General features: G+C 45.4%; 1 long non-coding RNA gene and 2 other non-coding genes across 3 annotated transcripts; 2 read left to right on the top strand and 1 right to left on the bottom strand.

Moving 5' to 3' along the window:
• Positions 1 to 105: 105 nt before the first annotated feature.
• Positions 106 to 177, bottom strand: TRNAW-CCA (transfer RNA tryptophan (anticodon CCA)). Its single transcript has one exon. It is a non-coding gene; the product is annotated as a tRNA-Trp (tRNA).
• Positions 178 to 443: 266 nt separating this feature from the next.
• On the top strand, positions 444 to 515 carry TRNAW-CCA (transfer RNA tryptophan (anticodon CCA)). The gene has a single exon. It is a non-coding gene; the product is annotated as a tRNA-Trp (tRNA).
• Positions 516 to 20,035: 19,520 nt separating this feature from the next.
• Positions 20,036 to 21,154, top strand: LOC125689550 (uncharacterized). The gene is made up of 2 exons (XR_007375336.1): positions 20,036 to 20,151; positions 20,925 to 21,154. It is a non-coding gene; the product is annotated as an uncharacterized LOC125689550 (long non-coding RNA).
• The last annotated feature ends 1,182 nt before the right edge of the window (positions 21,155 to 22,336 follow it).

Here is a 22,336-nt window from a genome sequence, read left to right as displayed (position 1 = left end):
GGAGATCCTGTGGAGGTCAGCTGAAAGCCACGGTAAACGATGGTCCTTTGTCTCGGGTCAGAAAAGCAGAGGCGGGAGAGAGGATGTGCAGTATTGCCCCACGTGTGACCCCGATGTGATTTGAACACATAACCTTCTGATCTGGAGTCAGACGCGCTGCCCTTGCGCCACGAGGTCAGGGTGATGGGCTGCAACGTGCCTGGTGCGGCCTGTGGTCATGGTGGCGCCCATATCCAACCCAAGGTGTTCACCCCCATGGTGTGCAATCCTGCCTGAATTAGGGCCGTGGGAGGTGGAGGGGACAGGGACACCGCTTGGAGAGGAAGGGCCAAGTCACTGTAGCATGGTGCTCAGACAGAACGGTGGAAGCACAGGGCAGGATGGAGCTGAGATGCGAATGGATCCGCATGGGCCCTGGGATGAAAAGAGCATCCTTCATCCCTGACCTCGTGGCGCAATGGTAGCGCGTCTGACTCCAGATCAGAAGGCTGTGTGTTCAAATCACACCGGGGTCAGCACGTCCTCCTCTCTGGGGTGCTGTGATGGGATGGCTGGCCCAAGGGCAGCTCTTTTGCCCTCCTGCTCCAGATCCCACAGCTTCACCAAAGGGCAGCAAATATATCCTGGCAGAGACGTCTTGTCATCTGGACCAGTTTTGGAAAGTGTTAGGATACCTTTCATCTTCCCTCATCCCATATTTGGAAGGGAAGCAGTGATCATCTCAGTCCAGTGTCATGTTTGGGTACTTTTTCTCCCATCCCTGATACCCACAAGGGCAAGTGTAGCTGATTCCAGGTAAGGACATTTACAAAAAGTCCATCTTGCAGTCTCCTGATCCTTAGCAAGGCATGTTATCCACCACAGCACTGGTGCTCTCTGGCCTGGCACCCAATGGCAATCTGTCCTGTTGTTGTAATTTGTACTTTCTCCTCATCTTATCACTGTGCACTTTAAGAAAAGTCTCAGTCCACTTTCCTGTTAGCTAGAATCACAGAATGGCCAGGGTTGGAAGGGACCTCATGGATCACAAATCTCCAACCCCCCTGCCACATGCAGGGCCACCAACCTCGATCAGTTTATCTTCTTTCTGCCAAGCAAACCCCACTGTCTCTGCTTCTCCTCGTCTGTCAAGTGCCCGAGCTCCTTACCACTTTTGTGGCTCTCACTGGACTTGCTCCATTATACCAGTGTCTTTCTGTTGATTCTGTAGAAATGTTCAGCTGTGAGGAACTGGAAGCCAGCTATAAGGACTGGTCATCAGGATGTTTAAGACTCTACTCGCTCTCTTTCTGGTGCCCCATGCATTTCTTGATGAGATGGGCAGAGTGAGTGGAGTGCTAGAAAAAGAAGAGGCCTGAAGCTGTGAGAAGACATAGTCGTAGTTATAATTCACTCAAAGCAGTGGAAATCTTTTAAGGATTCTTCAAAGGTGAACTTTTAAAGACAAATACAGGGAATATAATAAAAAGAGACAAAGGAGCACTGAGCGTGGCAGCAAAAGGGTAGAGAGGAATTGAAAATAGGAACTTCTCTCACGCCAGGGTTGTAATCTCTCTTTGCAGGCACAGGCTGCTACGCCTATGGGTCAGACACTGAACAGAAAGCAAAGCCACACAGTTCTGCATCCAATACAGGAATACAATACAACACAGGAAAGAGAACATTCACCCAACGCTCCATTATAATCACAGAAGTGAAGAGCTCACCTAATGTGGCAGTCTTGAGTTTTGGATGTTAGTTGAACAGAACATGGTACTGGATTAATGTCTTCAAAAGGTTGTGTAGCCACCAAAACGCCCTTCAGTCAGTGAGGAAGATCAGATAAGGGAATCTGGTAGATGGAGTGTCTCAAAAAGGCATTATGGATTACCTCTGGAAGGCAGCAAAGCACCACACAGCCAGTCACTCACTTCTCTACCACCCCTAAAGGGATGGAGGAATAGAAAAGGAGTAAAAGGAAGGAAATTTGTGAATCGAGGAAAAAAAATTGTGAGTGAAAGAGAAATAGAAGAAGAGAAACACCATGGAATGAAACAAGGGTTTTAAAGGCAATCTCTCAGCACCACCCACAAATAGGCTGATGCCCAGCTAACTCCAGGCAAAAGATGCTGAACCCCTAAGCCCCATCTCTTTCCATTTTTTTTTGCTGAGCATGATGTTATATGTTAAGGAATATCCCTTTGGTTATTTCAGGTCGTCTGCCTGGTTGTGTCCCTTCCCAACCTCTTGTGAGCCCTCCCAGCCCATTCTCGGAGGGGGCAGATTGAGAAACAGAGAAGGTTTTGATGCTGTTCAAACACTCTTCTGTGTCCTGAGGGTGGAGACAGAAGGGAAAACAGCCAAACATTAGACCAGGCCACAGCTGGGCATCACAGCTTTCGGGAGCCCTGGGGCTGCACTAAGCCTCACATTGCCTGGGAGTCACATCCACAGACAGAGGCGAGGAGAATCTGATGAACCTAGGACGACAAGGCGTTTCCACAGCTGTCACCTCCATGCCAAAAACCTGGCGTGCACCTTCCTATGGCTCACATTCTCCCTTTTCTGATGGAGCCCAAGCCTAACGGCCCCTCCTCGCTGTCCCGAAAGCTTTCGTTGACTCACCGGTGAGTTGCATGAGCAGATTTCTTTGGTGGCCGTCCTCCAGATGTCGCCACCTCGTTGTTTCATGTCCTCAGCCCTTCCAAGGGAAACGTGGAAAGGCAGATGAGATGGCACTGAAGTGTGGATGGTCCGAATGCAGACATGCCATTAGGAAACCAAACATTGCACCAGCCGGCTGCGTTCACTGGGATGAAGTTTTAAGACTTTTTGATGCCTTTTTATAAAAAAAAAAACAAACAAAAAAACAAAAAATAAACTCAAACATAATAGTGATCTGAGCCACAATTTAGGCAAGAGCTGTTTGGTGTTGTGTGTTAATCAAGGGAACAGTTTACCAGGCAGTAGAGATTTGTGACTTCCATGCAAGGGAAGGAGTTATAGGTCTGTTGGTGACAAAATTGCTTCATAGTACGAAGGCTCTTTGATTTTTTTCAAGCTACATCTCTCCACTTTGCATAAAACAGGAAATCTTTGAGGCAAAATCATATGGGAAAGTGTGAGGCAGAAAAGCACACCTCTGTTCTATAAAATTGTAAAATCCTGTAGCAGGTATTTCCCATTCATGACTCAGAAAATGATGATCAGTCCTGCTATCCCACTATAAAAAGCCATTTATCTGAACACTGACACACAAGTGGCTTAACCAGAGGTGTACTTGAAGCCCGTGAATAAAAGTCCAACTTTTCAGATTTGGGAGCCCTTCTGCCAGTATTGAGCTGGGCTCAGTTCTGGATATCTTGTGTCTGCTGAAAATGATACCAGAGAGTTTTGAAATACATCAGGTAACAAGGCTTTTTCTGCCTGTACAAGCATCTGGGTTACTCTTCAAGATCACTTCAAGCACGATCCCATGACTGCCCTGGAAACAGAAGTTGTGTTTTCATTTCCCTCCATTCTGTTGTACAGCGTTGCAGCTGAGGGCAAGGTCAGACCTCCCTGCCAGCGGTCAAGGTGTGATCATTTTTGTACTCTGGGATGCTTTTACGGATAAAGACCCTCCTGTTTGTGAAGGGAGAGTAACTCAGAAGGAACACTGTCAGTAATGAGATCTAAAGCCCCTTCTTTCCTCAGGGTCTGAACAGTGTTACTGATGGAGAGGGATGGAGGAGTCTATTGAGATCCCAGTGTATTTTTGCTGATAGAAAGAGGATGGTATTCATCCTTCTCTGCAGTCTGGAGGCAAAGGGACTTCCAGATGTCTTTCTAGAAGATATCTATCCAGATATCTTCACTGATATCTTTAAAATCTGATTATAAACCAGATGTGGTATGAGATGGATTATAAAGGAATCCAGAGTAGAGAAGTACTTCTTTGGAACAATTTCAGGACACAATAACAGTAAATAGGACTAAAAGCAATTTCTTTGTCTCCACTGCAGTTCTCAAACCTGAAAATACACACACAGTTGCATCTTTCTCTTAGCATTTTTTTAAGAGTCAAGACAGTCTCACTTCTTCATTCCATTGATCCCACCAGATGTTCACATCTTTGGTGACACCAGACTTATGAACTGCATTCAGAATGATTTTTAATTCCTCTTAGCAGTTTTTCATGTCTTTATCAAGGTGCACACCCGGAATATGCTTGTGAGTGAAAGTCTTCTTGGAAACTGGAGGAATGTCAGCATAAATTGCAAGAAGATCTAGATGAAGTCCAGAAACCCCCTCAGTGGGCAGACCCCAGTGTCAGTAGTAAGATGCGACCAAGAGTAAATTTTGGAAATGAATGTGTCCAAATGGGAAAGGCACAAGTCACAGGCCATTCCTTTGAAGGTAACTGTTCTTCTAACAGCATTCCATGATCTATCACAGTTGGTTGAGTTTTCAAAGCCTCAGAAGTGTGTCAGAAGCTTCTTATCCCTTATGCTTGCAGTAAAGGAGGCATGATGTGAATTTCTGCCTAGAATGCAAGTGGCAGGACTGAATGGGAGTGTGTGGCCCTGATCAGGACACCATGCCCCTTCTCACAAGGCTAAGAGTGTGATCATACCAAGCAGTCCTTACAGCATCCTAGAAGGTCAGATAACGTGTTTGTGACTGTCTCAAACCAAGTAAGTGTGTGGGAAGCAGCAATTAGTCACACCATTACCCAACAAGGCAAGTTCAGCAACCGCTGCATCACGTGTAATGCCCTAAGAAGATTCAGCAGATTCCTGACTGCTCTCCCCTCCTCTGTCTGCTTCTCTCTGTGTCTCTATTTGCCTTCCTGACCCCTCACTAAGGAAAGCAGGCTTTGCACCTTGATGTTACCAGTACACTTCTTTTGGATGCCCAATCTCATGGCCGTGTTGCTCTCAGCACACCCTTTTCAAAAGCTTTATGCCACAAAATGATCAAGTAACTGTTGAGTTGGAAGGAACCCTTCAAGGCCATCTGCCCCACTCCCTGCCCTGAGCAGGGACACCCACAGCTCCATCAGTGCTCAGAGCCCATCCAGCCTGACCTTGGCTGTCTGCAGGGAGGGGGCACCCACTGGTCTCTGGGCAACCTGTGCCAGTGCTTCACCACCCTTATCACAGAAGTAGAAGGAAGATGAGCAACTGTTTCTCAGTTTTCTGTGTTTGAAGATTCATGTACATTTTCTCTTTTTTCCTTTTTTCTTTTTTTGTTATGAATATTACCTTGTAAGAAGGTCAATCCCAACCCAAACTTTTCTAGGATTCTCTCATTCTGTGCATCCTTCTGCCCCAGCCCAGTGAAGAAGTTAGGCGTAGAACAAAACCCAGATCAGAAGGCAAAGGGGAGATGTTGACAATCAACTCCAGGTGATCCGGATAGGCTGCTGAAAATTCTGCCTCGTAGGTAATGCCTGAAGAGAGGTGATCCACAGGACTTGCCTGTGGAGAGGTAATAATTCTTTTGCTGTGAGAAGGAGGCAGGCATATTTTTTTTTTCTCTGTATTTCCATAGTTCTTTACCAAGGCCAAACATTTACACATGCTCTTTGTACCAACGCCCACAAAGCTATCCACGATGCACCTCTGAAGGACCAGAGGTGAGGGTGAAGGGCAGCTGAAACCACGCTTTACGCCCCCAGCAGAGACGTGGGCGTGCAAACTGCACAGGGGACTCCTCAGAAATGCAGCCCAGCCTGCTGCAAGCAAATCCTGGCCTTTCCAAAGGTCACTGCCTGCTGGAGTTTAGGCTCATTACCCAGCAGGAATGCTGTCTGAGGCGGGGGTTGAGAGGTGCTGCTGTTATAGGCTTGGTTTCTCAGTAAAGTCATGCACAGGGGAGCAGGAGCTATTAGCAGTGGGTGACTCTGCAGGGACCTTTATGCTGAAGGCTAGAAGTGACCCTCTTAGGTGCTGTGATGACAGGGATGAGTGCCTTCAAATGGTCTCGAGTGTTTGGTCAACTTCAGCAGACGAAAATCAAGGAGGTATTAAAGTGGATAGAGAGAGTAGATGTCAAGGAGATTTTCAGAGTCCTGTCTCTGACCCCTAAGAAACATCATAGTCCTATATTGAGGCCCTTTGAACCCACAAATGAAAAGTTCCAGCAAGAAAGTGACCTGAAACTAGCAGCAGAGAGCCCTGAGCACTTGATTGAGATATAGATATTCCTACTCATTTCAGGGGAGTTGGGCTAGATGGCCTGAAAAGGTCCCTTCCAACTCAAACTATTCCATTCCATTCCATTCCACTCTACTCTACTCCACTCTACTCTATTCTATTCTATTCTATTCTATTCTATTCTATTCTATTCTATTCTATTCTATTCTATTCTATTCTATTCTATTCTATTCTATTCTATTCCATTCCATTCCATTCCATTCCATTCCATTCCATTCCATTCCATTCTATTCTATTCTATATCTCAGAGTCAGTGCTCACTCTTGGTCTCTGGACCACAGCCATCACCGCATATTTATCTCTACACCTTAAGGACACTTGGAGGTGTAACACGACCAGCAGCAGTGGTAAAAGCCCTCTCAGCTTTGCCTGGCCTCCAGTTTTGTACAAAAATACCTTGTCTCAAGATAGTAACTAAGAAGCAAGCATTGTGGTGATGAAGCCACAAGGGCAGAGAGCCTGATCCCCAGTCAGGTGCTGTTCCTTCCCTTCCTTTCCCCAGCAGATGTAGCCCATAGGGTGTTAGAAAGCACCCAGCCCCTGCGCACATTTCATAAGGCACTGGTTTGTTCATTGGAAATTGATTATCTTCTTGATTACATCATGGGTTACACAACCAGGTTTTGCCTGTGACATTGACCTCAGGAGATGTAATCTGCTCTCCAGAGGACTAGATATGAAGTAACCATCTCCTTACTCAAAGGGAGTCCTACATGTAGCCTGTTTTCTTTGCTCCTTGAAGTACTGTACTTCAAACCATCTTTTCTAATTCCCTGGGCATCCTGCATTTTTCAGGTCAGCAATAATCTTGCTGTTAGTATTATTCCTCACAGTTCGCCATCTGCCCAACTGGGAAGCAGAGCCAGTTGATTTCCAGCAAGGATTTTAGAAGCCATGCATGCCTGCAGTACCATTAGTTGCACATACAGGCTGGAAAATTGCATTTCTATACTAGTAAGCAATGCCTTTCTCTAGGTCCTGAGATCTGATAGTGTGAGCAACCATACCCATATTATGCAACCATCTCTGCTTCCTGACCAAGGTTACCACACCAGACTGCCTGCTGGCATACTTTCTAGCCTGGATTTAGCATTGAAACTGCTCAGGAATTTTTGGCAGAGTGCTAGCGGAGGTCAAAATTGCCAAGGCCATTCCAAAAATTTATTATGGATGATCAAACTCCAGCGCTCCAGTCCTGACACTATTTAATCTGTTAGAGCAGACACAGAGAGATTGGCTGAATCACTGTCCAGGCTTCACTGGCAATATCAGCTACACCTCAGTGAGTAATAATGAGATTTTGGACACGGCAGAGACAGCAGACTTGCCTGTTATCTATGCCAACCATCACGTGTGTGTAGGTGAAGGTCAATGCCACACTGACCTGCCTGATGTATGTGACCCCATAGAATCACAGAATCGTTTGTGTTGGAAGGGACCTTTAAAGATAATCTAGTCCAACTCCCTGCAATAATAGGGACACCTACAGTGTGCTGTTTGTGCTGTTTCCTACAATAGCATCTGCACAGAAGACTTGACATCACCAGGAGATGCAGCACTCCAGAAACGGTGATATGTGAGAGATCAGGAAACTCATCAGACAAGTGAAGGCTGTGGGGAGGACTCATTGTGGCCTTCCAATGCTTAAAGGGATGTTATAAACAGGAGAGAAATCAACTTTTTGCATGGACTGGTAGGACAAGTTGAAATGGCAGCAAACTATAAGAGGGGAAATTTGGATTGGAATTCAGAGGGAAAGCTTTCACTGAGATTGCGGTGATGCCTGGCACTGCTGCCCAGAGCTGTGGGTGCCCATCCCTGGAGGTGCCCAAGGCCATGGATGGGCTCTGGGCATCCTGAGCTGCTGGAGGGGAACCAAGCTGTGGCAGGAGTTGGGACTGGGTGAACTTTAAGGTCCCTTCCGACCCAAGTCATCCCATGATTCTATGATTCTAGGATAAGGCTGGAGAGGAATTTGCCTTCTCTCCATAGCAATCAGCACCTCCTGCCTCACATTCTCCCTCACGTACATTTGTTGTCATTCCTTCTAACTCCATCTTTACAGGGGAATCTTCATCTTGCACAGATTTTATGGGGATGTTACATTGGCTGTGTAGTTTTTTAGCACCTGTGTGCACAGGTTTATTTAACTGACTCACTGTATGGATTGCAACACGATGACAAATGCAATGGAGATAAAAGCAACCAAGGGTAGCCAAGCTGCCAATAGGTAATAATTGACCAGGTTGCCAGCCTCCAGCAGTATGGTGTCCTTGAACTCGGTGCATACAGTGGCTTTTCAGTCTCCTTTTCTGCCTGCATCAGACCTGTGTGCCTTTTTGAGGATGCTAGGAATTTGCTCATCCATTGGCATTCTCTCATTTAGAAAAACCTGTATGTTTTTGTTAAAATTACCCTACATGTACTTGGTTATAAGAGGAATGTAAGATTTCAGTCCATGTTCCTTCATCTGATTAGCTAAATCTTGGAAGCTTAAGGCAACTGAAGAACAAAGCATTGTCAGATTTTATTCTCTTACTTTGCTTTTGACCAATGAAAGACGAAACGCCACAAATATGAATCACTGTAAGTATTGCAAGGATTTGTGCCATAATTAAGAATGTAAGGAGACTACTGAAGTATTCGTAGGCACAAAAATGGTGTTACTGATATGTAAGTATATGCTCTTCTAAATAATCATGTGCCTATGTAGCTTTAAATGCATATTCCTAGTTAAAATGGCAAAATCAAAATTTACTGTGCCCAAATACAGGTACACCTGTATCATTAAACACTCCTCAAAGCATAACAGTGCTCAGACCCTACGAGCAGCTCATCCCCAAATTTTACTAGCTGTTAGCTTCTAAGCTGTGCTTGAGAGAACTCTGAGAAAACATTGGAACAAAAGCAAACAGCAGCGGGCACGGCACCTGTTATGAAGCACATTTAGCTGGAGATAGTTGGCCTATCAAGAAAGGAAGAAAAGAGGGAGATATCCACACAGACCCTTTCATTCACTGCTAATACGTTCGAGGAACTTCCAGGGAACGTTTAGATGTGTCGAGGGACATGGTTTAGTGAGAAGTATTGGTGATAAGTGGATGGTTGGACTGGATTGTCTTGTAGGTCTTTTCCAACCTTGGTGATTCTATGATTCTATGAATATTTTCAAGGCATTCTTTCTGTCGTATCCACACTGCAGCATTCCTAAATAAGATTTTCAGTGACACCCCTTACAACCTACTTGCTTAGCTCCATTCTCTTGGGGTAGGCACGTACAGCTCCTGGAGCTCCCAGATCATGTCTGGAAGTCAACATTCAGCAGAGGTTCCAGCAGAACTCCTTCCTGGCCCTGGCAGCCATGGGAGCAGCTCCGTGTACACACCGGCGTGTTCCAGCCAATGGTCAATGCAACATCAAATGTTCTGCTCTCGGGGCATTGTGTACAAATTTGGCCTGGTCTGAAGCAACCAGCTTGCACCTGTCTTTGTTTTTGTTAGCAGTCAAAGTCATGGAATTTTCCTATTGCTGTGAATGACATTTTAAGGCTGTGCGCATGCTAGCAGGGCTTAAAACATTGCTTGCTTTACTGGAGTGCTGCTCTCCCCCTCTGAGAATTAAGTGTTTGTGTCAAAATCTGTGAATGCTATGGAAATTTGCACCACTGAGATATTATCTGTTTGATAGTCGATATGGGTTAATCTGCATGTGGGGACCAGCACAGCCCTAAAAGTGAGCAGAGCTTGTTTAAATAGTGATAGGATAATAGTGAGAGGGAATGGCCTCAAATTGCACCAGGGGAGATTCAGGTTGGACATTAGGAAATACTGCTTTTCCAAAAGAGTGGTCAGGCACTGGACTGGGCTGCCCAGGGAGGTGGTGGAGTCACCAACCCTGGGGGTGCTCAAAGAACATTTAGATGTTGTGTTGAGGGACATGGTTTATGAGAGCTATTGGTGATAGGTGGATGGTTGGAATGGATGATCTTGTAGGTCTTTTCCAACCTTGGTGATTCTACTGTTCTATGGTTCTATAAACGTTGCATGTGGTAGCAGAGAGTCCTCACCATTGGACAATGTACGAGGCAGGGGATGAAAGAGAACATTCTGAAGATCTGAGCAGTCCCTGGTGATTAGATTTTATGGATGAAAGAGTAAAAATGGTGTTTACCTTATTGTTATTCACTACATTAGCAGGTGACTCACCTGGCTACTACCTTCTTACTGCCTAAACTTGGCAGTTAGCATGTAGATTAAACGTAAGCATCAGTTATGTCTTCATCTTGCTAAGAATTCTTAGAACAAAAATAGCATCAACTCCCACTGAAATCTAATAAATGAAATAACAAGGAAGCAAACCACTGAACCGGAATGCCAGAAGCAGGAACTGAACAAACATCTGTGCTTTGAGCTGCATCAAGGGAGGGTCAGGTGGGGGTGAGGGAAAGGTTCTGCCCCAGAGGATGGTGGGCATGGAGCAGCCCCCTAGGGCAGTGAGCACAGCCCCGAGCTGCTGGAGCTCGGGGAGCACTGGGCTACCACTCTCAGATGTAGGGTCTGAGTTTGGGGGGTGCTGTGTGAGGACAGGGGTTGGATTCAATGATCCCCGTGGGTTCCTTCCAGCTTGGAGCATTCTATGATTCTCAGCATTTCAGGAGTGAGTGGCAAGCCTGCACATCACACACAGTAAAGTCATCTTTGCCAGGGCTAATGTTAGCCACTGAAAGGACCTCCAACCTTAATGATTCTATGATTCTATGATTCCTCCCTTATTATCCATAAATCTCTTACGGGTTTATACCATTCTCCAAACCTTTTGGGGCAATAGGAGGGGAAATAAAAGTGGATATCAAAAGCTGGTAAAATGCAAAGAACTCAAGGTGGGATATGAGTGAGAATTACAGGAGAGAAAGAACTTTGTGTCAGCCCTCTGCACTGGGTGAAGTTAGTCTGGAACTTGCATAAAAAATGGCAAAGCAAAAATGCATCAGGACTGAAACGCTTCCCATTGCTTTCCCTCAGTAAGAGGAATGGGGAGACAAATGCTATAGGAATCGTCAGCAAGCAATAGGTTCAGGGCCAATGCTGGAATTGGGCTCCAATGGCTGACCATCAAGCCCTCTGCATGTTCCATGCCTGAACCCATGCTGGAAACAAATCTGCAAAAGCCAGAGGTTTGGGGCTTGGCTAATAGCCCCATTATACAACTGGCCGTCACGGTCAGTGGAAATTCACTGTTGCAGATTGCAACATTTTCACCAGATCTTTCACTGCAACTTGTGATATGGGGGATAACCAATTGCTTGACAAAAGGTTGGGTGCAGTTACTTATTGACAGAGCACTCAGCCGTCAAACTTTCACAATCCCACAACCCCTATAAATGCCAGGCACCTTCCCTCGCCTCTTCCTCAAACAAACACCATCCTCCTTCGGTCTTTGAGGATTTGGGACACACAGCCCACAGCTGAGCCATGAAGATCCTCTGCGTGCTCTTCGCTGTTCTCCTCTTCCTCTTCCAGGCTGCTCCAGGTGAGATACAACATAAACCCAACCACTGAGAGGAGATGCAAGCACAAGTGTGTGCCTAGGAAGAAAAAAAGGCTGTGGCCAACTGATAGGCAATCTATGATGCTGGGGCTACGCATCATCTATTCTCAGGCAGAATCTATTCTTGAAAAAAATGAACAGCATATGATTTATTGCATATTTATCCTTTATTGCATATTTATCCTTCATTGCATATTTATCCTTTGTTGCATTTTTATCCATTACCGCGTATTTATCTTTCACTGTTTAAAACTAAAAGCTGAGATTTTAACGCCTTCCTCTCCCCACAGGCTCAGCAGATCTATCTTTCCCTGACACCACAGCATGCAAGGCCCAGGGGAATTTCTGCCGTCTAGGGGCATGCCCCCCCACCTTCACCATCTCTGGACCGTGCCATGGGGGGCTGTTAAACTGCTGTGCCAAGTAAGTGCTGCAGGGTGGAAGGGAGAGCATTTTCCTTCTGCTGTTTGCCTGCTGCTCCTTTGTGCAGGATGCACACATCTGGGGAGGGTGAATTTTGGTCTTTTCAAGGAGAAATATTTCCTAATATCCAACCTGGTCCTCCCCTGGAGCAATCTGAGGCCTTTCCCTCTTGTCCTGTTGGTAGTTATGCTGGAGAAGTGGTCATGTTTAAAGAGGTAATTAATTTTGATGGGAGCTATGTACAAGAGTAGAAGTTCAAGAGCGCCAACATTTCCCAGAATTCAGCATTTTCTTCCCGAATTTGATTTTAGATGGGGAAAAAGAAAACAAAGAAACTTATTACAAAAATATCTGACAGTATTTTTACCTGTTAGAGGGAAAAATGTATCATCCATTCCTCTGTACTTTTCCCAAAAGACCTGGGTTTCAATAAGGAAAATATCTACTTCTTCCTCCTACAACCCTGCATCTCTTAGGTGTGAATTTGTGATTGAATGAAGACAATTGCGTTTGTATTGCACTTTTGACTTTGGAGACCAACCTCTAATAATGCCTGCAACTCCCCTAGTAGCAAGACTTTTCCTGTCCTTAAGGATTTAAATACACATCTGAGGAGTGCACTTCAGCTTAGGGTCAAAGATACGTCTCAGGCATCTCAATTTGACATCTCAAGCTGTCAGGTTGTGGTTTCAAGAAGCTCAGGCCTCACCAATATTAGGACACGTTCATTGCCATGATGTCAATGATATTAAGGAAGCAGCCACTTAGGAATTTCGGAGAATAGACAGCACAGAAGCAATCTACTATTAAATGATTTTGCAAAGGAATAACTCAACTCAACTCTACTCCTGAATAGAGTATCCCATGCATGATATCAGTGGATGCTAATGTTCAGAACTGAATTTCTTCTTATTGAGATGCTTGTTTCCAGCTGGCTTGATTCATTACAGTAGAAGCTGAAACTAGTAAGGTATTCTGATATCTTCTTTTTCTGACTGTGAATTCAATCTATTTGGAAAGAAACTGGACAGAAAGGATTTGATTCAATAAACAAAACTGTGGTGTTTAGTGGCATTTGAGGTGCCTTGGAGTATCTAAGCCACACTGATAAGTCTGGCTGATGTGACCTGTGGGAAAACAATGCTGGAGGCCAAGCAACACCTACTCCAGGGCTCTTCAAATGGCACTGAACTTGTGTGTTTAAATCATGAAACAAAACCCCTGGTTTATTGTTCTGAGGAGAGCTGAATCAATAACTTACTACCGGAGGTAACAGATCTGGTTTGCCATGAGCACAGCTCATGCAGACTGGTTGCGTGCAGACCTACGCGCCCAGCTCATAGGGACCCTTCTCTGTAGGCATCTACGTGAAGGTTTTCACAAACTGCATCTCAAACTCAACATATATGTTTATTCTTAATGGTAATTAGCAGCAGCTGAGTCTTTCAGAGGCTGAGCTTCATCCCACTTCAGCAAAGTAATGAGGTTCTTTGTATCCCTACAGGATTACGGCAGAGTAAGGAAGGGCTTGCTCTGGGTCAGTGCCCTTGTACCAGCAACATTTCCACTGCCTTGAGGAGCTGATTTTGATGGATTCCTCCTCTATCCAAACCCTCAGCAAATGAGCTTTCACAGAAGCTTCCAGAGGGCACATCCTGTTAGCACACTGCTTCTGGAGATCCAGGCTTTCCTTGCTGAAGTCACTCCCTTTTTTGCTTTTAATTAATACACAAGCCACTTTGGCATCTTGGCCACCTATTCCAGCCTACCTCACGGGATGTTTGGATGCTCAGTCACTTCAGCATGGAGCATATGCAGCAATACATATGTTATTATTTTATTCACACACCCAAATAAATGTCTTCTTAAACCAAGAATTATGATCTCTTATCATTGCTAAACATCAGACCTGTATTCAGTAACATTCATAAAAGAATATTAAATGTGTCTTCTAAGAAGAGGAATATGAAAAAAAAATAAAATGAAACTGTTCCTAGGAGATATTATGGGAATGACTTCTCTGTGTTTTGGAGAAGAGGTAGAAACAGATATAGCCAAGAAATCTATAGTGCTAAAATGCAAAACCAGGATGTTTTACAGCATATCCTCCTATAATTACAGCCTCACAATTAACTTCTTTTCTCCTGTCACAACTGGTCATGGAAGCGAGTGGTCTGGTTTTGGAGTCAATTTCTTACATCTATCATCTTGAAAGGTTGTTATTGCAACACGAGGCTGATTTCAGCCAGATGCATTAGAAACAAACCAGGAATTCCCACATGGCAGAGGGGCCTATTTTTAGGTAATTTACATGATTCCCATATCTCCGAATATGGATTTATATCCAGCCAAAGAAACTGTTCCTTCTCCACAACTGGAGCTTTTTATCTGTCAGTATATCTATCCATCTGTCTGTCTTCATGTCTGTCCTTTTATCTATTCTATTTCTCCTATGAAGAAAGGCTGAGGGAACTGGGCTTGTTTAGCTTAGGGAAGAGAAGGCTCTGGGGAGACCTCATTGTGGCCTTCCAGTGCTTGAAGGAAGCCTATAAACAGGAGGGGGAAAGGGTGGGTAGTGATGGGACAAGGGGAATGGTCTTAAACTGAGACAGGGGAGGTTGAGGTTGGATATGAGGAGGAAGTTTTTCCCCCAGAGGGTGGTGAGGCACTGGAACAGGTTGCCCAAGGAGGCTGTGGATGCCCCATCCCTGCAGGCATTCAAGGCCAGGCTGGATGTGGCTCTGGGCAGCCTGGGCTGCTGGTTGGTGACCTGCACACAGCAGGGATTGGAACTGGATGAGCATTGTGCTCCTTTGCAACCCAGGCCATTCTATGATTCTATGATCCACCCATCAATCTATATTAGCTTTTATGGGAAGGTGGAAGGATATAAACAATCTGAGAAGAATCTCAATCAGAAGCAGAAAGGAAATGCAGAAATCAGAAAAGTTCAAATTAACAGAATCTGTTATTGTATTTCCTTCCTGTGGTCTTAGTTTCCTCATCAGTCTCTCCCATTTTGCTAGTCTGAAGATCACAACACATCCAACTTTTACCAATTCAGTTCATTGCATGCAGACCCTGAGGATGAAGAGAAGAAGGAGAATGACCAATCTTCAGCTGACCCATTTTTTTCACAGAATAGATGGACCTCTACTTGCAGATAAAATGTCACAAAGAAATTACAGTGTCCTTAAATGCCTTAAAACCCACTAATAGTTTAATTTAACTCCATTCTTGACATGCTAGAGGTGACGTAAGCTGTTGGAATTCCCTTCTTGAAATGTGGTGACCTGCAGAAGCACTCTTTGTTTATTAAGACTCAACTACATCTACACCAGCAACAAAAAAGTGCAGGAGCTGTTTTCTGGTGAAGTGAAAGACTGCTGACAAAACCTCTCTTCTTCCAAAGTCAGATGGTTGCATTTGTGGTGCATAGCAGAACTGTCTCTTGTGTGTGCAAACCCCTGAGCCATGACTTTTTCAGTAAATGCCTGGTTGACCCATTCCTAAGCTTCAGTGAAGACCCTGCTAGCATCTAACCATCAGCCATACATCTCACTCCCAGCACTCGGTTCCATTATAGTACTGTAGGCACAGCTCATCTCTTTCCCATCCCTCAAGTTCCCCCTATAAGAAATCTTTGTTATTAAGTCTGGATAAATTCAGATTTTCCTCTCCTCCCAGTGAAGCACACCTGTAGTGTTTAAGTCATAGAGATCTCCAAGCAGGGTGGTCCCTCCTTGTCTCTCAATGCTTCATCTCACACCCATCCAAGGGCTTTTGTTTCGACCAGAAGCCACCCGCATCACTTTTCTGTCTTGAATCTCTCATTCACTGATTACTGACTGTTCCCCTCAAGATGTCCCTCATCCCATGTCTATTGAAAATGTCCCTGGTAGGAAATTCTGTTTTCTTTTTTTCCTCTCCTGGAATCTGCAGGAAAGCAACTGGATCAAATCTGTTTGGTAGTGCATCTCCATGATGATTCAAATCAGATAATACAAACCACAGGGAAAAAAGAGACCTCGCAACTGAGGCACACCTTTGAAAGCTAACGCAGGACATCAGGAAACCTCTTTCTCAACTACCTGAAGGATGAACCAGTTTTCAAAGCAGTGATTGTGATACAGACTTTCCAATAACTTGCTGCTCAGTGACTTCTCCCCTTCGTAGCTCGTTGCTATGGTCGGAAGCCAGATTGGAGGCTGTCCTGTGGCCAACCTTGCACAATCACTTCAGATACTAGGGCTGGAGAACTCTCTCTGAAGCCTAGTTTAATGCATGAGAAGCCTCTATCAAGTGCTCCATCAAGGGTAATGAACATCCTGCACCTCCCGCCCACTGTTACAGTTGCTGTGTATTCACATATCTGAGCCCCTCACTGCTTTTCTTTCTGGTGGTTGGTGACCCTGGTGGTTGAAACTCGATGGTCACTGTGGTCCTTTTCAACCCAGGCCATTCTATGATTCTATGAATTCACTCTTTCTGGCTGATGGATCTGCCATTCTTCACAAGGGCAGGGCCCATGCAATTCCTCCTGCTCCTTTGCTCTCAGGTCAAATGCATACCTCAAGGTAGACAGCTCCCCATCAGTAACCGCCCTACTGGTTTCTCTGTGTCCTAGGGACTGTTTGCCACCATCTCCTCTTGGTTCTCAGTGAGAAGGGAGAAGCAAGGCACATTGCCCAGGCTCCCTTTTCCCAATCCCAGGCCACCTTTGTGGGTGCTCTTATTGCCTGGACTGTGTTTATCATTCAGTGGAAAGAGACTGCAGAGGGAAATGAGGAAGATGGAGCCATTTCCCCTTTCCTTCTCTCTTGTGACAGTGTTTGGGTCCAAAGAGCACTGAATATCATGTAGTACCATGTGCTGATATCAGCAGGATTTGCTCAGCAGCCTCACTGCCCAAAACAAACATCCGTGGGACAGGCAGGGAAAGGTTATGTAAGAAGGATGCAAGTGCATCTTCCTTCTTCATTAAGTCCTGTTATTCTTGCAAACTTGATAGCAAGCAGCTTCATGCTTGATGTCTTGCTTTTGGCTGGTCTGGAATTCAGTTTTCTCTTCATGTTTGGCAGGAGTTGAACGCAATGATCCTTATTGATCCCTTTCAACTCAGGTTATTCTATAAGGACTTCAACTCAGAAACATATCTGATCAATGCAAAACTGTCAGCCCAGGAGGTGAAAAGGAAGGAAACATACATGCATACCCTACATACATCTGCTGGATGTAGTGCCTATCACATATCACAGGAAGATATGAGGCTCACTGCCCTTCCCTTGGAGCTCATGAGGTCAAGGCAGTAGATGATCCTACAGTCTTATACATGGTCCCACCTGTCCCCCCAGCATTACATAGCTCCCCAACTTGCTGAGCATGGACAAAAAAGCAATTTGTGTTCTTCTTTGCCACCTGGCTCCTCTTGACCATACTCAACCTCTTCACTCACTTTCCACTGTAAAGAATATTTTTGCATGTTTCTGAAATCCTGAAAGCCTGACATAGCCATGAAAAGAACATGGTGTGCTTTTTCACAAGCTGTAGCACCAGCTTCATGCCCAGCACCCAACTTGTTTCAACTGCTTTACCAGATATGGAACACCATGCTCTCCGCGCACAAGCCTAGCTGACTTCCTGCTATTTATTTTTGCACAGAAGCAGTAAAAAATTAAGCACCCTCATGACTTGATTTCATTAATGATTCTTGGCTCCCGGTGTTTGCAAAAAGAAATGCCAATAAAACATGTATGGTTTTCACATGCCTGAAGAGTGGCATTTCTCAATGATAAGCACAAGTATTAAAGCTGTAGCCATCAGAGTGGGGTAGAGGAACTCATTGCAGGCAGGAGCCTTGAGGCACACAGGCTCACCATTCTGAGACAGCTTAGTTGGTGGCCAAAAGGGAACTGGGATGCAGTTCTCTCCCACAACAGAGTGGCACAATGCTCAGTGGTGTTCCTTCTGGTTCTTTCTGTCTAATGACTTCATCTTCCTGGTGTGGTAAAACATCATGGCTGAGGTCTCAAATGAAGGATGCAGATAGCAATTGAGCTTTGAACCGTGCTGGAACATCTGGGAGAAATTGCACCAAGTTGCAGATCTCATGGACAGGGATGAGGGATGTCCACAGCCCTTTCACTTCTGACTCCTACACATGCAGCCCCACAATTCCAACTCAAGAGAGGACCAAAGCCCTGACCCACTCCTCCATCCAAGCAGGTGGATCTGTTGCATCCCTGTTTCATGCAGTCTTGGTATGTTAGCCGTACCCCATGGCTGGGAAGGGGACAGTCTGTGACAGCATCATGTCCAAGAGCCACAAGGCATCAGCAAACCTGCATGGTTTACAGTATTGTGAATCACAGGAACCCACCTCCCTCCTGCTCCAATCCTGTGTCCTCTCTGGGTGCAGCCCATCAGCTGAGCACAGGGCGTCATTTGGTCCTTGTTCAGGTCAGGCATCTTCAAATGTGTTGGGTTGCAACATCTTCATACATCACCAATCTCTACAGTCATAGGACAATGAACTTTCACCACTCCTCCTCCCCTGAAGTGTCTGCACTGTCCAGACCCACAGCCTTTATAAGTGCAGGGACCAGCCATCTTCTGCCTCATACTTCAGCTTCTGGACACCTTCAGATATCTTCACAGCTGCAAAGGCTATTCCACTGCAGAGGGCAATCATGAGAATCCTTTTCTTCCTTGTTGCTGTTCTCTTCTTCCTCTTCCAGGCTGCTCCAGGTAAGATGGAAAATAGGTGAGATGGAGACTAAAAGGGGAAATGTGCAGAGAAGTCCTAGCCTCTATGCACTTGGACTCTTGTCATACATAAACTCCCTTTCCTTATTCATAGCCTATTGAGTCAAGGTCCTTGACTTGCCTGTGGTCTCATTCTAGCCCTGAGCATCTTGCATCTGGTTATATGATTGGAAGGATGGAAAGAAGATGATCTCCCTGTGTGTTCAGGCAGCTCAGTGGGATGATGCTTAAGACACCATCTTGCAAAATGAGAGATTCATAAGTGCTTCAGAGAAGTTTAAGCTTTCTCCATTGCTGCTTTGATTTGCAGTAGATTTACATTTGTACTTCCTTTCTTAGCTCAGCAAGTGCCTGTCTACTCAGTGAAGGGATGTAGAATCACTTGGCCCAACATCAGGCATTTGTAGGAGATTCACTTAAACAATGTGCAAAGAATGCAATTTGAGTTCCAGGCTGAACATCTCAGTTGGAATGAGTAATGTTTAACCTGTAAACCCTCTGACCCAAACCTGGGATAGCATTTCACATGGGATGAGCCCAGGCAGTTGTCCTGGTGATGATGGAGTTGCAGTTTGACATCACCTGAACATTTGGCTTCAGCTCTGAACATATCAGCCGTGGTTAAACCAGCACAGTGGCTACCTAAAGCCATATGCAGCACCAGTGACAACAGTCACTGACCTTATTACATAGCATATACAGAGCTGTATAAAAACTTCTAGTGGGACGTGTTATATTCACTGGGTTTGGCTGTGGTTTCATGATTTTTATGCTGTATTAGCTTTATTACATTATATGTGGTAACAGTGTACACAGCTTCCCTGTGAGCATGCGGGAAGCTATTCAAATCAGAAGATAATGAATGATAATTTACATCTGCTGAAACTTGGGCTGAAAGCCTGAAAAAGTCCAGTTAAGACATTTTAATTTGGATAACATCACCTTTTCTGGGTGGTGCGAGATCAATATCAAAGATACCCCAATCACAAACCTGCATCCAAGCACGGTGTCAGGACATCACATAGCATGCCTTGTAATCTTATGCTCTATCTCTCCTTATGCTCTGCTGTGGTAAATGAATGTCAGTTTCCATTTGATATCTTGCAGCTTACAGCCAAGAAACTGCTGACACCTTAGCATGCCGGCAGAACCATGGCTCCTGCTCTTTTATTGCATGCCCTGCTCCTTCCGTTGACATTGGAACCTGCCGTGATGGGAAGCTGAAATGCTGCAGATGGTAAGGGAGTTCCTCCTGAGAAACCCAGGGGCATCAACATAGCATAACTAGCAGCAAGTCAGAACTCATACCTGGAATGCAGTTCTCCACCTGGGCTGTTCTATTAGGTGCAGAGTGCCAAATATCAGAGCAAAGTGCTGTAGGAGATCTTCCACTCTCTGCAAGTAAAATGTGTTTTCATCAGCACCTTGAGAAAACCTCTTTATCTGTAGGAGATATACCATGTGGAGCAATGCTGTACTATGCTGTGGTCCAGTTATGCAGCTAATTACATGAGCTGTAGCATATCTACCCTTTTTTGGACATCATAAATTAGTTGTTCTTCTTTTGCTTATTTACCTATTTTTACTTATTTGCATTCATATTTAATTGAAGTGGGTTTCTGTGGAACACTATGCTGAAGGATTAAAAAATAAATAAAATAGAATAATGTGAAGCCTTGCCAGAGCCCTGGCACAGGGAGCAGGGAGCAATAGTGGCTCCTCTTGGGGATCTCCTACAGCCCCAGGTCATGGTGCTGGGCACCCTGCTCCAGGCAGCCCTGCTGAGGTTTGGGGGGACCAAAGGGGCTCAGAAGTGCATCCAATCTCAATCATTCTGTGATTCAGTGAATATAGATCAGAGGTCCAGATCACAAGGATCTCCAGTAGTCTTCCACCTCATGTGTACATCGGGTACCTCAGGTGTCTACACCAGCCTGAGATGGGAACGTATCATTTGCTTGTGTGGATAGAGAAAGGTCGAATAGGTCACCACCTGATTTCTCTTTGCAGGAGACCCAGCTCCTAAATCTGAGACCTCACCGACCACATGGATAAGAGCCCTGGGAATCTCCTGCCTTATGACATCACAGGATCTTTGAACTTTGATGCAAACCCAAGGAGCCTTTCCCAATGGAGTGAAGAGTCCCGGGAGCACGAGAAGATCTGAGGAGGAATTCTTGTACCTCAGATAGAGATTTGCAGCTTCATTTCTAATAAAAACAATTCCAAGTGAAACCACATTGCTGACATTTGCTGGTGTATGTCAGGGTGGTTTTGTTGTTATTACTGTCTACAAAAATCAACTTGTAAACGATATTTATTTAACTAAATTAATTTACATGCACGTGTCTTTGAGTCCTATTAAATCACCCTTAAAGTGTTTGGGTTGCAGCAATCTGTGTGGCAATACACATGTTAGTACACCAAAAACCACCAACTGTCCAGAGCTCCAGGCTGGAGTTTGGAGTCAGGTCTGTTCTCCCATCCTCTGCCAACCCAGCATGAAGTGCTGGGAATGTCAACACAGAGAAACCCAGCATGGCAGAAGGTCAAGTTCTTTAGGTCTTGAAACAACCTCACTGAATCTATGAATCTTCTGATCCTTCTGCCTGTATTTTGTCTAGATCAGCAGGGGGTGTTTCTTCCCTGAATGCGGAATAGTAAACTATTAGCCACAACACTGTGCTGTCTTGGATGCATGTCAATCAGCCTGGAGTCTCCACTGTTAAGAAATGTCCCCTGTTTTGTTCCAGTGGTTGCCAACAAACTTGCAAACGTTTCAAAAAAAACAGCAGAAAAATGAGTGAAAGCCCCCAGACACACTCATATGGGATGGGATGGGATGGGATGGGATGGGATGGGATGGGATGGGATGGGATGGGATGGGATGGGATGGGATGGGATGGGATGGGGTGGGATGGGATGGGATGGGATGGGGTGGGATGGGATGGGATGGGATGGGGTGGGATGGGAAGGGAAGGGATGGGATGGGATGGGATGGGATGGGATGGGGTGCGGTGGGATGGGATGGGATGGAGTAGGGTGGAATGGGGTGGGATGGGGTGGGGTGGGGTGGGGTGGGGTGGGATGGGATGGGATGGGATGGGATGGGATGGGGTGGGATGGGATGGGGTGGGATGGGGTGGAATGGGGTGGGGTGGGGTGGGATAGCACAGTATGGGACTGGCTAGCATGGCATGGGATGGCAGGGATGGCATGGCATGGTGTCCCATGTGCTTAGCACACCACAGGGCTAATGCAAAGAACAAAAGGATCTCAGATGAGCAGTGGATAAAGTACCCACACTGCCCACCCCACGAGCTGCTATGAACTGGTTTTGGAGTGCCATGGTCCATGCACACAATCCCTTTGTGCCAGCCTTCTGCTAACACACTCACAGGGGTTTGTACAAGTTGTTGTTG

The sequence above is a fragment of the Lagopus muta genome, chromosome 2, assembly GCF_023343835.1.
Source record: "Lagopus muta isolate bLagMut1 chromosome 2, bLagMut1 primary, whole genome shotgun sequence".
NCBI lineage: Eukaryota > Metazoa > Chordata > Aves > Galliformes > Phasianidae > Lagopus > Lagopus muta.
This window is presented reverse-complemented; position numbering and strand designations above follow the sequence as displayed.